The sequence below is a fragment of the Trachymyrmex septentrionalis genome, unplaced genomic scaffold (assembly GCF_001594115.1).
Source record: "Trachymyrmex septentrionalis isolate Tsep2-gDNA-1 unplaced genomic scaffold, Tsep1.0 scaffold20, whole genome shotgun sequence".
In the NCBI taxonomy this organism is placed as follows: domain Eukaryota; kingdom Metazoa; phylum Arthropoda; class Insecta; order Hymenoptera; family Formicidae; genus Trachymyrmex; species Trachymyrmex septentrionalis.
Window position 1 is genome coordinate 2,113,821 of NW_017305180.1, and position 17,361 is coordinate 2,131,181.

Genomic DNA, 17,361 nt, shown 5'->3' on the forward strand with positions numbered 1-17,361 from the left:
CAATATAATTATATAATAAAATAACGATAATTTATGTATTCAGAATTAATATTTGGAATCTCTAACTGCACAATCCCTCAAATTCCAAAGCGTTTTATTTGTGCGGTTCCTTTAAAATAAAATATTAGTTATAATATTCACATTTTCAGACTAGAGTTTCGTACTGCAAGAAATTTATCGATTACGCAATCTAATGATCAATAGACTTTCCCAACTGCATGTCCACTAATCGCAGGCGGCCAATCGATACGGCTGAGTGCAGGAGCACCCGTTACTTCCGGTGTGAGCGAGCCGACGACCTTCGCTCCCACCGACGATCGTCTCCAAGTTGGGAAGACAAAACCCGGACAATGAGGTCCAGAGCGGCCTGGGAGACAGGCTGGCCGAGGGTGAAAAGCCTCCGGGCATCGCTCAATTATGTAAGGCGCCGCGAGTGCTTCCCCGTACAATAAACGCTCGCGCACGCAGGATGCCGACACAGTGGACGGGGGATCTTCGTGTTAAGGCGTCGTGGGATACGTCGCGAGACACTCGTATACACAGGGTGGGCGTCAAGGACTCTTGGTGCGAGGAAGGATAGACGACGGTCCAGTACGGCTGCCATATCTGGACACCGTGTAGACGGCGGCGACACACTCGAGCTGGAACGAGTAACTGCTCGACTGTATCTATGTGGCTCGTATGAGAGGAGAGTGTCTCGTATAGCGAATGCATACTGATACTCGCCCAGTTGTTGTGCTATCTATACGCAAGTCCGTACTACCGTATGTAAAGGCGCAAACTAAATAAATACGATTTAACAACTGTTTTTTTAAACGTTTTGGACTCTTCTGATTAAAAGTAAAAGATGTTTGAACAAACGAAAAAAATCTGTTCAAACGATTGATCTCCCGAGAGATGACAGCTGACAAAGATAATTCAGAAATAGATCCGTCAGTATAAATCATATATCTTTTCGTCATTCTCAATCAATTAATTTAGCTAAGAACTACTTTTTTTTCTCTATTGTATGCTAAATTGCGAACTCTTTACGTTGCTCTTCTAATTTCTCAAAGCTAATTTTTGCATAAAAATATTCTCAAGATGCAGTTGATTATATATTTATAGTACGTCCACGTGTGCCGCTATAAAGATATTTACCGTCCAATGAATAGCACGCGTGCCCTGATTGGTCATCTATAGCTTAGTTTGTACACAAACTCAAAGGAGTTCACTCTCTCGGTCTGTTAGCGCGTGCTGATGTAAGCGACCGTTTTGCGGCATTACGCTGATCAATCGTTCGGCTTTTCAGCGTTCAGATGCGAACTGGTTTTACAGGAACGTATTTGCGTTAGTGGGACACCCGTATGTAAAATCTGTAACGCGAAATGGCACGAATAAGACTGAGGGAATGTCATTAGCGACGAAAATGAATGAAACCAGACAAGTCTCTTCCGTTGGACTTATGTTCCTTTTTTGCGACACGGATTCATAAGCGATCGCTTTCAGCGTTTTAGCCTTACGCTCTCTTGCTCCGTCGAGATGAAGCGATCGCCGTATTATTAAAACCGGATAATTATTATCCACGAGCCAGTTAAATAATGACGCAAACTATAACGTTAAATAATATCCTCACTAATTTATTCTCTGCCATCGATGATTGCGATAAATTGCCTGAACGTCCATTAATGTCACTTGAGATCATTGATCGATAACCAGTCATTTGCACGGATTGCGTTTATCGAAAGTGACAACATCGCGAGCAATTAATATTATTGTGCCTTTTTCTTATTGATAAAAAGTTCTTTTCCTTTACCCTTACCTTATTCGTACATATGAACGAAACGGAATCTGGCATGTAGGCCTCAAGCTTACGATGCAGTTGTAAAAACCATCTGATATATAATCGACGTAATTGTGGACCAATGCCTGGGTAATTCTAGGTGGGTATCTACCTACCCGTCGACCGATTCGCCTTTCATTTTGCGCGGCCCACGTAATGTGCGTATGATATGTGCGGCGCACAGTTGCAGAAAAAGAGCGGAGGATCCGAGCTTCGACAGGTGCACGAGAAAGAAATCAATCTCTCAGCGGAAAAATGATTGGCCATGGGCGAGCGTCACGAAATCGCGTGTTTATGTATCTTTAAGATACAGTGGTATCGTGAATGCGTTGCAAGGTTGTTGCTGGGTACCAAACTCTTGGAGAACTGAAACGCTCGTTGAGAATGCAGATTTCCTTGATCGAAGAGAAACGTCTGTTAAATTTCTGTACGTTATTTCTTTTGTCTGTATCATGAATTTGGATGTACTTTCTCTTCATTTTGTGTAATTTTGTGCAAGCAATTTAAAGTACACTTGTAACAGTAGATTTTTTTACTGGGTTAACAAGTAAAATATTTTTTTTATGATAAATTACTTTTGTCGATAAATTGTTTATATTTCATAAAGAGCAGATAAAGAGTAGTTAAAATATCAATATTAGAATTTATCTAATTCCTTAATTTGTCCAAAATATAACATTTATTATGAATTTTTTGATCGCCAAAAACGTTTAAATATCTCCAAAACATTATCAATAACATAAAATATACATCGACATATGAAGTTTTCCTTTCTATCCTTACTACACGCAATATGTTCCTTAACATTCGCATGTCAAACAGATACTCGGCAAGGCCAATTGTCCCTTGTATTCCATCAATCATTAAACGAATAAGAAATATTGCGAACAGTGGAGGAACAGCAAACGAAACGCCGATGACGCGTTTCTTTGTTCTGTTGTTCTCCCATTCGTGGAAAAAGGTGCACCCGTAGAAAAGTACGCGGTCATGAGATTCCTCCGCAGTCGGTTGCCTTCGGGTATCCCAGCTACGTGTATGCCACAATCTGCTCAAGGTAGAATACGATGGTACGTGTGTACGTTTCAGCGGCGGTTGAATTCTAGCTGTGGCGAGCCCTCGTAATCTTTAGCCCCCGAGGTCAGCACGAGCTCGTCCATACGACCGGAGATGTTTCGCAGATAGAGAGAAGCTCCGACTGAGAAACCTGTGTTGGTACGTACTGGGGTACACGATGCTAACTCGTATTGGTAGATAGGTACCTACCGACTCGAGTCTTCTTCGGAGGCCCCCAGCATATTATACGACCGAAGTCGTGCCCCTGCTAAGACAAAGGGTTCTGCGGATTCCACGTTGAGATAGCAACCGGTAACGGCGGCTACGAGAGACAACAAAAATGGTTCTCCAATTTTCAAAGACGAATGAAGTCGTCATAAACTTTATTGATTGCTTGATCGGAGAAAATAATAATTGTCTGCGTCTGATAAGATTGATTTGATAGATTTCAATTAGATATTGTGTGTAATAAAAAATAATTAAAGAATTGCGCGAAGATTTTACTCTGTTGAATATGCTATTATAAGTATGTTATAGTATTACATTTGAAATTATTATTCAGATTTTATATTTTAAAAATATTACAGAAAGAAAGAGAAAATATTGAATGTTTAATTATATACTTTAACTAATTGTGAATATAAAAGAATGTTTAATTTAGAAATCTCTAGAAAATTTGATTTTTAAATAGAAGTGAATTTCTTTAGAAAAATATACCGCAGAGAGAAAGAGAGAATACATTGCTGGAAGAAAATATGATAAGAAACTCAACTTACGATGTCTCTTATAGTTATCACGTTGTACTTGTTTATATAATGAACTTCTGGATATTCAGTAAATTTACACTGTGTGTGCTCATCAAACATTGCCATTAAATAAACATTGTCTTGAAAATTGTATATTTTTTTAAAGATATGATCTATCCATTTATATTTATGTCTAGAGAAGTTTATTGTGTGCGTCATGAATTTCTTGTATCCTCGTCAATCATAACATGTATTATTTAGAGATCGTAAGATGAAAAGATGTTCGCTTGAGGCGTGCAAGAGAGAAATGGTGAAGACATGCCACGAATAAAATCTTCTCTTTCTTTTTCTCTCTTTATATATCTCATAAAATCTAATGTAAATAATTTATGTTTACTGCAGGATCTTTACTTGTATAAAATTCTTTTAATGATTATCTCACAGATCGATAAAGAGTAATTAAATACGCTTAGAACCATATAGATCCTGTGAATAATTTCTGTGACAACTGATAATGCTTTACAGTAGTACAAGCTTTTATTAGATACAAACGCATAGTAATGAATCTATGCACTCTGAATTATCTCTCACGTTAAATACATTTTGTATTATAGTTATTGATATTATTATTATTATTATTATTATTATTATTATTATTATTATATACTCAAAAGTAGGATCAGTTAAATTAATTTTAAAATTAAAATAATGTTGAGATTTCATTTCTCTTTTTAAATTATCTATATGAAATTTACAAAACAAAAAAAGAAACAAAATTTTTAATCAAAGGTTATTTTTCTTGAATTCCTCGCTATATAATTTATAAGTAATGTTACTTGATTCTTAAATTACGAAAGAATCAGTGATATATGCAATCAATAATTAAACCAATATTTTTCTTGGAATTTTTTTCGCATTTCCTCTTAATGTTTTATCAACTCATCACTACATACTGCAATTAGCTGATGAGAAATCTTTGTAATGAGAAAGCATTCGAGAAACAACGTTAATAATTTACAAAATTCACAATTGCGATCTTGAGATAAAACGGAGGAGAAAAACGGCAATCGAGCGTAAATCTTCAAAGAAGATCGAAAGACCGCAATCGAGCAATCGCGAGATACTCGTGATGCAATCACGGAGCTATGATCTTCTCTTGCACGCGAGAAATCTCGACCTCGCGTTCCTGAGAATCCCTTAGAATCCTTTCAGGATCTTGTCTCGATCCTATGTCGAGTTGAATGCGCTATAGCGACCGGCTTCGCGGTAACTTTAGCATCAGTTTAACCTCATTCCTAGTAGTGACGTCAGCTCTCGCCTTTCCCTCGGCTCTCTGGACCTTCCAGCATCTTCTGAGATGTGCAGGCGATCTATTGACTATCGTAGACGGACGATTATAAGCAGTCGTTATATCGTATTATAACTGCGACGTTGTGGAAAATAACGGATAATCGCTACAACGATAATGATAACAATTATCGCACAAATCTCCGACTTGTCACTCATTGTTTGTCATAACGATAGACAAAATGTACTACTACGCAGTCGCAAATTGCATTTGATTTCTATAATTACTTTTAGCGACGCGACGTAAAAAACGCATACATGCGTTAGTTATATTACGCGGAACAAAGATTCAAGGAACTGCAAGAAAGAGAAACGTATGGTTATCAATTGCAATCTGTGTTATGTAATAATGTATCTAACTATAACAAATTTACATTGGCGATTACACAATGCCACAATAAATGCTTTAATAATATTGCAAATTGTAAAACTATATACATCTCCTTCAGGGATATAATAAAATTTTTAAAAGAATTTTAGTTTTGCAATCTGATGGATATATCTGTTACTGTCAGTACATTAATCTCACAATCAGTTAACCTTTTCTTTCTAAATAATAATTCAATTGTGATACACAGATAAATTACTTTATATTATTCAGAACTTATCTAAGCATTTCATCTATTATCAAATAAAAAAGTTAATTAATATGGAGTAAGATAGTTTCTATTTTTTGTTCAGAACAATATCTATCGCGGTGAAGACAAAGAGATATTGTATAATTTTTCTTTTCGATTTTTGCCACTCGCTGTCTCGCTGTCTCGCTGTCTTTGATATTACCTATAGTTGAACAATCAACGAATCATCGAAATAAATTACAACCATTATAGCGAATACGCAAGTGAACCGCATAATATGCTGTTCTTCATGGATATTGACTAAATCTGCGGCTCGAAACGCGCGTTTCCATCTCGTGTCCTTGGCGCGGAGAGAAACGAGGTATCGTTTCATACAGCAGCACATACTGGAGGCGCATCGAGATTGTAATTACCATCAAACGCCATCACACATCTCAAGACTTTTACTTCGTTCAAGCGAAGAAGTAATGAATCATGACGCTCTTGTGTTCTCTTCCCTTTTCGTTGGATGCTGCGATATAGCGCGCGGCTGAATAGTTCAACGAATCAACGTCTTACTACACGATCTCGATGCTGCAAGCCGGGACGAGCTATCTATTATAGGCAGATGATTATCGATATTGGCTAACGCTGCCTTTCACAAACGAGCGTTCTTTGCACGGCTATCGCGCTCTTTCTGTTGCCTTCCGCAAAATGAGTGAAGCGAAGCGAACGCTTTGTCCGGTAAGATGTATGTGTGTGCGATATTAATAAATGATTTATATCGAAAAAAAAACCGCGACTAATTGCGTTATTAGCAATATCTGCAAACATAAACCTGTGGTTTTCAACAAACAGCTAGAAAATTACGTTATTGGTTAAATGCTGTATATTATTGTTGCGAATATGCTATGTAAAATCATGTTCATTTAAATTAGAAAACTTGTTTTATTATTAAAATAAAAAAATTATGCCTATCAATTTATTTATGTAACCTAAACGTGAAAGCATAATTTATGCTTTCTATGTAAGGTGAAAAAAAAACAATTTACCATTTATATGATAGGTAGTATATACCATACTGAGTAAAAAAGCTTGAGTGAACATAGGCCGAAAACTCAACTATTTCTAATATATAAACAATTTTGTATGTTCTTATTATAACTGACTTATTGGCTTTTAGTGTCCTATACAATGTAAAGATTTACCTCAGTGTTTACAAACAACGTTCTGAATGTTCTGATTCAATTTCTACACACATTTTATAATAAAAAATTTAATCAAGAATTAGTAAGTCGACGTTAATCAGCCATTACGATTGGATAGGCATTAGGGAAATCATCTCATTGGAGGATCATCTCTTTGGGAGGATCCCAAATAGGTTATCAGTGCTATTTATCTCAATTTTTCTCTTTTCGTATATGTAACACGTACAAGAGACAATAAATTAGTTACGATACTAACATACAAAATTATTTATATCTCAGAAATGGTTAATTTTTCAATGTTTACTAAGCTTTTTTACTTAATAAATAGTATATTGTACTAACTACCTACTATATAAATGCTAAATAGGTTTTTTTATTACCTTGTAGAATGTCATAATACATTATCTAAGAAGAATATTTATTAAGTTGTAAAATTTAAATTTTTGGAAACGATGTTTATCAATCACTTCGTAGAATTATAATATGTATATGAAAATAATATATAAACGTACATTAGTAGAGATATATAAATATGTATTAATTGTATATATATTAATTGTATATATAAAACATTTTTTAATTAAAAAAAAGATTGAAATCAAAGTCGTATCTAATAACATAATAAAATAAAATCATAATTTTTAGGAATTTTATTCCAAAATCTTATTGAGAATATGTGCGTGAATCGCATGTATACGTATGTGTACGCATATATATGTGTCGGTGTATACTCTTTCTTAGTTTATGTGATCTTTTTCTCGAGCTACATTGAAGCAAGTGGGATAGACGACATAGAAAAACACCGGTCTGACGTCAATACTCTCTAACTAAGATGGGTATTATAAAGGTCTATACGGACCTTCATGGAATTTTTCTCACGAAAGAATTCACGGTTGACCGTTTGCAAGGACACCACAGGGATGCTCCAAAAGTCATGCTCTCGACTTTGTAATATATACTCGTATTTGAGAATAACACAAAGAGCTCTGGAGATTTATTCCATATTTTCTGTATTTGAAAAATCACATTTTTAAGTTGATATTTACTGTATTAAAATCCTTATCATGGATACTAACAAAACTATGTTAGTTTGTATTAAGATAATACAAGTATGTTTGTCACTATTGAATCGATCCGAGTTCTCAAATTGATCGGCATATAAAATGAGATTTATATCATATCGCCCGGAGGTACTTCGGTACTCATTACAGAGTGTGTCACGTGTCATTGCGAGATAAGTCGCAGTATTTAAACTGGATTGTCGTTTGCGCGTGCACGATAGTATTTTATACCTATGGTTGACATTTGTTCGAACCGGTCGGAATGACAAATTGCAGGTCGGTAGATGGAAGTCGGTCGAGAGTCATGCATTGCGCAAATTATTTATCGCTGGCGCGAATTGTTTTTTCGTTTGAGAAGTTCACAAATGGCATTTGTTGTTATCGACAGTTATCATCTTACAATTGCGACGACAATTAAAAAACGATAGAAGAACGTCAAGAAGGTGCGAAGATCTTACATAAGTTTTATGCACCTGCATTCAATCGATGAATTTGTGCCGTTATAGAACACGAAGTAATGTGATAAATATAATGTCGTAATTACTCTCATTAGAGCACCAGAGGACTCTCTTCTCTTGAAATAATTATAACAATTATACTAATACACTTGTTCACTATCTTGCTTGTATTTTAATAAATTTATAGTTAGTTAAAAAGATTTTTTTGTTACATATGTTTATATGATCGCATAAATAATGTACTTAAAATGCAGAAGATATAACAACTTATTTACATCTCTCTCATTAAAATTTAAAAATCAATAATAAGATTTTTATTAAGACCGACATAAAATTAAATACTAAGTATAAGCATATTTAAGCCTATAACGGTCGAAGTTAGATCTTCTCAATGCCTAAATAATTCACAGTGAATTATCTATATCCTATATATGTACATGCATATATGTATACCATATTTTTGTAGTTATTCGAACTGCGCGCCAAAATTTTTCCGAACTTTATCAAACGCAATTAAACTACTGCAATAATATCACAAGTTAAATTAAATTGACAAGCAAATTCTCAATCTTCGAACCGATATCATATTATAAGGGTGTTAATGTGCTGAAAACTTTCAATAAATTTATTGCGAAAAATATTACCTCAGTCGGGACTTGAACCCGGATCTCTTGTATTCTATACGAGTATTCTAAGCCATTGGATCACCGAGGTTTAGTAATATTCTTCGCAATAATCAGTATATGTAAAAAGTTTGAATAATCATAAAAATATGGTATATATGCATGTACATATATACAACATAGATAATTCACTGTGAATTATTTAGGCATTGAGAAGATCTAGCTTTGACCGTTATAGGCTTGAATATGCTTATACTTAGTAATTAAAAATCAATATTTCAAATATTTAAGTAATTATTATATGCTTATTATTTTAATTCCTCAACATATAAATGACAATGGATCTAAAACAGTCATAAAATTGTATACATATATATGTACATTCGAGAGTATTAACAACTCGAGTGACCTCAAAGATATTGAAATTCAAATACTGATCACATTGTGTGTTCAGTGCATAATCAATGATGCAATCAGGCCTTTTCAGCATTAATTTCGGTGACACCAAAGTTATCGTTAATCTCAACTAACTTTTTCTTAAAGGGAAATTGTATTGTATGATTTCATGCGTAGTAGTTTTCGAGTATATATTAATGAGATTGATAGTATTCCGATGGCATTCTTTTCCTACTTCCAAAACAGTCAGGAGTCTTTCTCAAGAATTAATGCTTTCTCTGTTTTAAAGTAGAGAGGTGGCTTACTAGAAGAACTAGAATATATTTTTCGAGCGAGTCGCACAGGTCACCATTAAATGGATCCTGCTGGGCTGAACGAGCGTATACGTATATACGTATAACTATAAGACAACATCCTAAAAGTGACATACGTTCTCGCTGTGACGTTGCGAACTAGAAACGTCATTGTTATAATAAACGTTGCGTACACTGCTGAGATTCCCACACTTTTATTCGATTAGGAAGTTGATTAGAAATACGAGAGCACCTTTAATTACATTACTAAGAATCGAACGTCATTAATCAATAAATCAGAAATTTCTTGATTTAGATTAGAGATATATCTGAGAGAGATAATAAAATTAAATTATTTTAAAATTATTTTTAAATTATTGTTTCTATTTTCAAATTGTTTCTTTACAATTTATCTGAATGTAAAATACTTTAGGACAGTTAAAAATAATGTACAAATAATATGCATGTAATTTTTAACAAATAAGCTACAAGTGTATAGATAAAATAAGAAAAAAGTAAAATAAGAAAATAGATTTGTTACAATTTTATATATGTTAAATATTATTAATAAACTTAATTAATATTGATTGACACAGTTAAAACATTTTCGTGCTTTATCTTGTGCTTTCTTTTTGTCTATAAATTTCTCCCGCTCTACTTTTTTCCATATCCGATTCAGGTGTAATTACCCAAAGATTGAAATGATAATGAAAAATACGTTGCCAAATCAGCTCGATGAGTTTAACATTTGACATCGATCAGCTGGAAAGTGTATTGGGAAAAAAAGAACTTCTCGCGATAGAGAAGCAGACCAACCAAGAGACTTGAAAGACACCTAATGGTGCGCGCTAGCAGATGTCACATGCTCAACAGTCGATGTTTTCCAAACAGGCGTCAGCCGCCAACGCAGCTTCTTACCCCAGCGTTCAACTCTCCAGTGGAGATACTAACGATCCTGCGAACGTTAGGCCATGGAGGTCCCGCAGGGGCCCTGAGGAAGAAATTCCAGACTCGTATGCTCCTCGTGCTCGCAGGCCCCGCGTGAACTTTCATTTTCAAAAGTGGCAAAGAGAGATAGAGAAGAGAGAGAGAGAGAGAGAGAGAGAGAGAGAGAGAGAGAGATCCCAATCGCGTATCTACAAATGGCCACATATACTTAAGAGTCTGACTAGAATTTCTCAAAAGAAATTCTCTTTGTCATCATCTATTGAGAATCACGTTCTCAAGTGAAGAAATCATCGGAAAAATGATGTTTTCTATCTTTGTAGTTTTTTCTATCTTAATAGTTTCTCATTTAAATACAAAATACGATATAAAATGGTGCCACTTTTTATTATATAATAAATATTATTGATTACATAATAAAAAGTATATGATTATTTTTATTATTTGTATAAAAATAATAGTTTAATAATGTAAAATATGTGTTTAAACATATTTCTTTAAATAAAAAGAATTTTCCATGCATTACAAGTTATATATTTATTAATGTATTTTAAAATATCTAATAAATAAATTAATAATTAATGCTAATTTCTAAAGCCATGTATAAATTATAATTTTTAGGATTAACGTTTTTAGCAGTTATTAATAGATTTTTTAATTCACAGTTTTTTTCATGTAATTTTATATTTGAATTCATTATTTAATTAAATTTATTCGTAAATAAAGAAAGAGAAAGATCTCAGTCCCATATCTGCAAACAGCTATATATACGTCTGAGAGTTTGACTAGAGTTGCAATTAAAAAATTTTGTTTGTCAATAACCATCTATTGAGAAACTCTGATTAAGAGTTGTTGCTTTCAAAATATATAGATGATTTAGGATGAAGTCGATTATCTTATTAGGTATCATCAACGCGGGAAATATCAGTAAACTTTATTTAATGATTAACTATTAACTTCACTATAACGCACAATGTATGTGATAAATTCATTCAACTATAATGTGTAAGAATTTCGAACGTACAGAGTAAATTAACAAAAGTTTAATTGAATTTGTTTATGTTTAAAGTATATATTAAATATATACAATACAAGTTTAGGACCGGTATTCATAGTTGGTTCTTATTTCAAGACTGTCTTAAGCAATGCCTTAAAATACAAATATATTCTATAATTACTTTATGATATTTTAACTGTAGATGATCTTAAATATAAGAATCGACTATAGATATCTACATCGGATAGTTTAAATTAATTTTAATAACTTTATAGATATTATATCTTTAGATATATGAAAATAGAATTCACTGCAATTATCTAATCTTTGAACTGCGGAAGATAATATATACAAAATACATGAATACCTTACTTTTTACGGACTTATGTTTATAAACTACTTGATAGTAAATATAATAACAGTACATGTTTGTCCAACATTAAATAAACAAATAAAATGATATTAAAAATATTTTATAATTATAAATATATAATTAATATTAATAAAATAATAAAAAGTGCATAACTTTTCAATAAGATATATATAGATATTAAACCTGATGATCTTATGTCATATTTTATAAGAGAGTCATTTTAAGTAATCAAAATAATGCTACATGACATCTTTTTGTAATTCATTAAGAGAAAATAATATATCTGAAAATTTTCATGAAAGTGAGCTTGTTTTAGTCTCTAGTATTCTCATATTTTACGGATCTTTCTAAACAGATATTGAAAAGAAAATCCTTCCCATTCCTTTGTGATACTTAAAAATGATTAGTCTGCAAAAGGTTATTTGTCCAAAGAAAAGACTGTATATCTAAAAGAAAACACTTATTCCTTTGTGATACTTAAAAATGATTAGTCTGCAAAAGGTTATTTGTCCAAAGAAAAGATTGTATGTCTAAAAGAATTGAACTGTGTAAAATTAAACTGTGTATAATTGGAGAGAAATATTAGATAGTTCAGATTTATTTGCTTATTGTTAAAGATATGCATGAAGAAACTTTACTAGCCGAACGAATAAATTTGTCGAGAAAAATTGAAATAACATTCGAAAACAACTAGCAAAATTTTTTGGTGAGAAAAAAATCAGCCAATGGCAACTCCATAATATTTTACTAATATTTTTATAGAGCTTTCTTAAATTTAGAGGGAAATGATGAATGCGATCCATTTTAAACATAAGCGTATACATATTATTCTATTTGTTTAATAAGAAATTACATTTGATAAAAAAGAAAAAGAATACAATTACTTTTAATGTTAAATGCCAAGAATACAAATTTTCTCATTTAAATGTCTTATCATTTACTGTCAAAGCATATCAGACGTATGTGAAAGATGTCACGTATAAGCCGATAGTGCTACAGTAAAACCACCTTATGGAAGTAAACACTTCATGCTTGTTGCAATTTGGCGCGCAAAGATGGCAGATGATATTGACAGCGCGATTCCATATATTTTTAGCGGAAAAGTGTGTCTCACTCACCTCAGCTTAATATTCATGTAGCCTGCAAGATAAATCCAAGACGAAACGAACGTGATTGTCTTGGCGGAAGACTACGAAAGGAAATTCCAACGTTTACTTTCGAGACGAGTCTTCTGAGTTAGCGATGTGTATACACTTACGCGCACCAAGCATTCGAATTTATCGCTATTCGAATTTAACGAGGAAACACACACTGTTCACCTTCGGAAGAGTGACGTAATTTCGCGAATAGCTTCAAAACATATATATATATATATACACTAATTTATAAATCCTACTGATGGCAAGTTCGATGGATTTCGTAACGTGAGGAAATTGACAAGTACAGTTATTAGGCACTTTGATATAACGCAAGCAGATTTCTCTTGACGGATATGTGCAAATGAAATCGTGACTGTATGAGAGATCGGTTTCATGTGCTCGATAAGCTCTAATGTGAGCATACGTTATCAACGTGTCGACTCTGCACTTTACGTCCTGACGTAGCTTCCACGAAGTTGTCCAATGACGAGTTTGTTTAAGAATTAGGTTTACTTTTATCTCACAGGTACCTCATTCGAAGTTTCAATGAATTTAAAAATGAGCACGCACGTGTAATTTTGTGTGTTTTCATCGATAAATGACCAAGATTGATGTGTTTTCATCGATAAATGATCTGGTCTCACTTCTATGGATCCGTATCTGGAGCACTTTGTGGAAAGTCAAGAGATCCCGCACATTAAAAAGTATAGATACACTCACTCCTTACACGAAAAGAAAAGAGAAGTTGGAGTCAACGCGAGATAGAAAAGATTGACAGAGGTAACCAAAGGAGAACACGAGCGCGCGCAATCGTGAGCATACGAAAGAGGAAGAGTCAGCTTTCACGAGAATTCCTGTCGATCCTTGGAGGTCTCCTCTTTGGTCCGCGCGTCTCACCTTGCGGAGAGCGAGTCTCCAGGTCGGCCATGCAACGACGCACAGGTCCACGCTGAGCAGGACTCTCTCTCTTCGCTTCTCCTGCGCTTCGTCTTCTCCGTCTCTTTCTCTCTCTCTCTCCCTTTCCACCTTCTACTACTACCACCACCACTACCGTTACCACCACCGTCGTCATCATCATCGGCGCAGTGGTACGGCAGAGCCGAGCACCTTCTCCTTTGCCGCTGTCGGGTTTCTTTGGTCCTCTCGCCCCACTACGCCGCTCCTCTAAAACGCCGCAAAGCAGAAGACAGCTCTTAACTTCCCCGCCTCGCACACCTTCGCTTCCAGCTTCCCACCAACCTCCTTCTCGCACCTCCTCCGTCTCTTCGTCTTACCTCGTAGAACGTCCAGTTCCCCTACTTTGCTCTTCTAGTCAGGTACAACACACAGGTATACACCACGTATAAATGCGCACACATAGTCGCTAAACTCCTGACAGTTCTGACTTGCAGTAGTAGGTGTAGGATACATTCGTACGATCAGGCGATACCGCGTATAAGATCTATCGGAGCTCACACTGAGGGGTTGCGTGTGATGCATCTGGACCGAAAAAAAGAAAAGCATATATTCTGCTCGCGAAGAGAATATAAGAGAGTTTGAAGATGCCGCGGGGATAGAAAGGTCGAGGGTACAGATGCACCCTCGGAGAAAATGCTGTTCCGACGAAGGAAGTGTTTAATTTGATGATAATGATGAGCGGTGCCAAAAAAGTTCCGAGTAATATTAAATTAATCAAGTGGGCCTTTATAAAAAATGAGGATAGAAGATGATAAGATGTTTTCGCACCTTAATCATTTTACATTTAAAAAAAATACTATAGAATCTATAATCTCAGGTGTCAAAGATCGGACAATATTATCTTTGTGAAAATTAATCTGTAAATTATTTTTTAAGCGATAATTTATCATATGTGTATATATTGTTTCTAATTAATAGCGCACGTAAAATAAGCTACTCTCTATCTTTGATTAATCAATCTTTGATTATTTCTATTTCGAACAATATAGAGAAATAAAGAATATTATTTAAAAAAATAAACACAATGCAGAGTTAATTCCTGCTACTTTTACACGATATCGAACATTTGAAGTAATAATTAGGATAAAAATAATTTGTAAGTAGTATATCATACGGTGTTTATCTAATCAAATATACGAGAGGAGGACTGGTAAGAATCTGTAATCGAGTTACGTAAAAGCCATGTTAGACAGGCGTGAAAATACATCGTGCTCAGTTTCTAAGAAGAATCCATTCCCGTGGAGTTGCTTCAAGGAAGAAACTCTCGTCGTCGCATCTCAAAAATTGCAGCAACACGAAGAGTACGACGACCGTTTGCCCTTTTCACGATGTGCATGCTTGTTTTCTCGTAAATATGTTCTTGTCGAGAGATATTCCGCGAAAGAACAAACGTGCAATGTATTGATTTGATTTTTTTAATTCACTTTATAGCTAAAAAAAAGGCTGACGTATGTTCAATAATTTGCTTATTTAATATATAATTCAAAATATATTTTAAGTTGCAAAATAATGTGAAAACAGCAAGATTAGTAACTCTAAAATATTTATATTATCGATTGTGTGTTTGATAAAAAGTTACAAAATTAAAATTAGTGCTATACTAGGGAATTAATATAGCTCTCCGAGGTCTACAATTGATAATTATGTAAATTGTAAGTTATATATACTCGTAGACAAATCGGATATAACGTAATAGAGTAGTCAAGAGTAGTCATGGAACGCTAAATATGAGATTTAGCAGTATGGAGAATAAAGATCCTGAGTTTGAATTCTAATCGGCTTCATTATTTCAACGTTTACTTAGAGAAAAATGCTGTCAGCCAATACATAAGGAACTGATAGAACTAAGAAATACAGAAATATGCCATCAAACAAGATATTTAAGAAACTGATAAGCCTGAGAAATACAAAAATATGCCATCAGATAACATAATATTTAGAGAACTGATAGTTTTGTGAAAATTTATGATTGATGAGTATGTGATATTTTAATCGTATATTTCCGAGGGTTATCAGTTTGCTAAATATGTTATCAACTTTTTTACATTATTCATATAGCTATATTCTGTTATATAATGCCTTTTTAATTATAATGTTTAATTATGTATTTAATATTTTATTAACATTTTATGTTTATAAGTTAGTTGCTATTAAAAATAACATAAAAATATATCCTTGAAATCAAAGTAATTTCAACTAGTAATCTTTAATCCAATACTACTACATTTTTTATTGTACCTTTTAACAATTTTTATATAAAATAAATAATGCGCCCCTAACTCACAATCGAGTTAATTTAATTTCAAATAAACATGACCTGCGTAACCTGGGCATGACAAGGATACCCTATAGATTTCACAAGGGATGCTGGTATTCAGCAGGTGCCTGATTATGCTCTTTCGATAGCTTTGTAACGTAGGGCGGTTCTCCAGAGCAGCCATCTCGATTCACCCTCGGCGCCGTATGTCTGCGGGACACCACTCCCGTCTATTGTTCGCTCAAGTGGTTTGACTATCCGCATGATATTGTTTAGCACCGACAGACCACAGAAAAACTATTCTCATGAACATACGGTCCAGACTATGCGACAACCCTTGAACAATAGCTAAAAATTTCGATACCTGAAAAGCCGAATTCTTGTGTATCGAAAGTTAAAGTATCGTTAAAATAGTAGTGATCCCTTACTGTAAAGTCGATGAAGTATCTGCAGGATATAATTCTAAAATTTTCGTGGCAGTCTTGTGCCATTATATTTAGTTATACTTTTGCATTATAAAAGGACATTAATATAAATTAAAAATGAAATATAATTTAAGCTTCTATGTTATTCATAATAACGATAGAAAAATAATCAAATATTTATTTATTTTCCATTTTGCTTCTCTCTGTAAAAGTTTTATTTTTAAACTCAGTTTATCACACTATTTTTATTCGATTTTAAAGAAATACATGTAATCATATAATATTTAAATATCCAATTTCCTTGCTTAGTACTTGATATATAGTAATTTTTATCACTTTACTTATTACAAATTTGTAGTAAAATGGAGTAAGGGCGATCATATGTGCTTTTAAAGAATTAACAGGACTAAATATAGCTACTTGTTTTCCTCATTTACACATTCTCGTCATCCCCCATTTTGTCTTGCTTCTCACTTCGTGATCATGCATCCTTTCGTTTATACCTGAGTATTTCTCGCATACTTTTCTTACGGAACTGTTTCGAGGAATTACTTTGCCCTCTGTTTAACGACGGTGCGGGATTTCTGTTGAAGCTTTACTCGGCTGATTAAACATACGTGCTTCTTCATACGTCACAAAAATCGTACGTGATATAATGTAAAAGAAACCGACAAAAAATTAAACATTGCATATATATATATATA

The 17,361-nt window shown here is 33.8% G+C and overlaps 1 protein-coding gene across 3 annotated transcripts in view; it reads right to left on the bottom strand.

Moving 5' to 3' along the window:
* The window catches only part of LOC108747756 (epidermal growth factor receptor), a 149,554-nt gene that overhangs the window by 49,044 nt on the left and 83,149 nt on the right, over positions 1-17,361 (bottom strand). The window contains exon 1 of one of the 3 annotated variants that reach the window (XM_018485477.1): positions 12,998-13,223. The exons of the other annotated variants lie outside the window; for them this stretch is intronic. The gene's annotated coding sequence lies outside the window, so the exon portion shown is untranslated. Of the gene's footprint in view, positions 1-12,997; positions 13,224-17,361 lie in introns of those variants that run through there. 3 annotated transcript variants of the gene reach the window in all.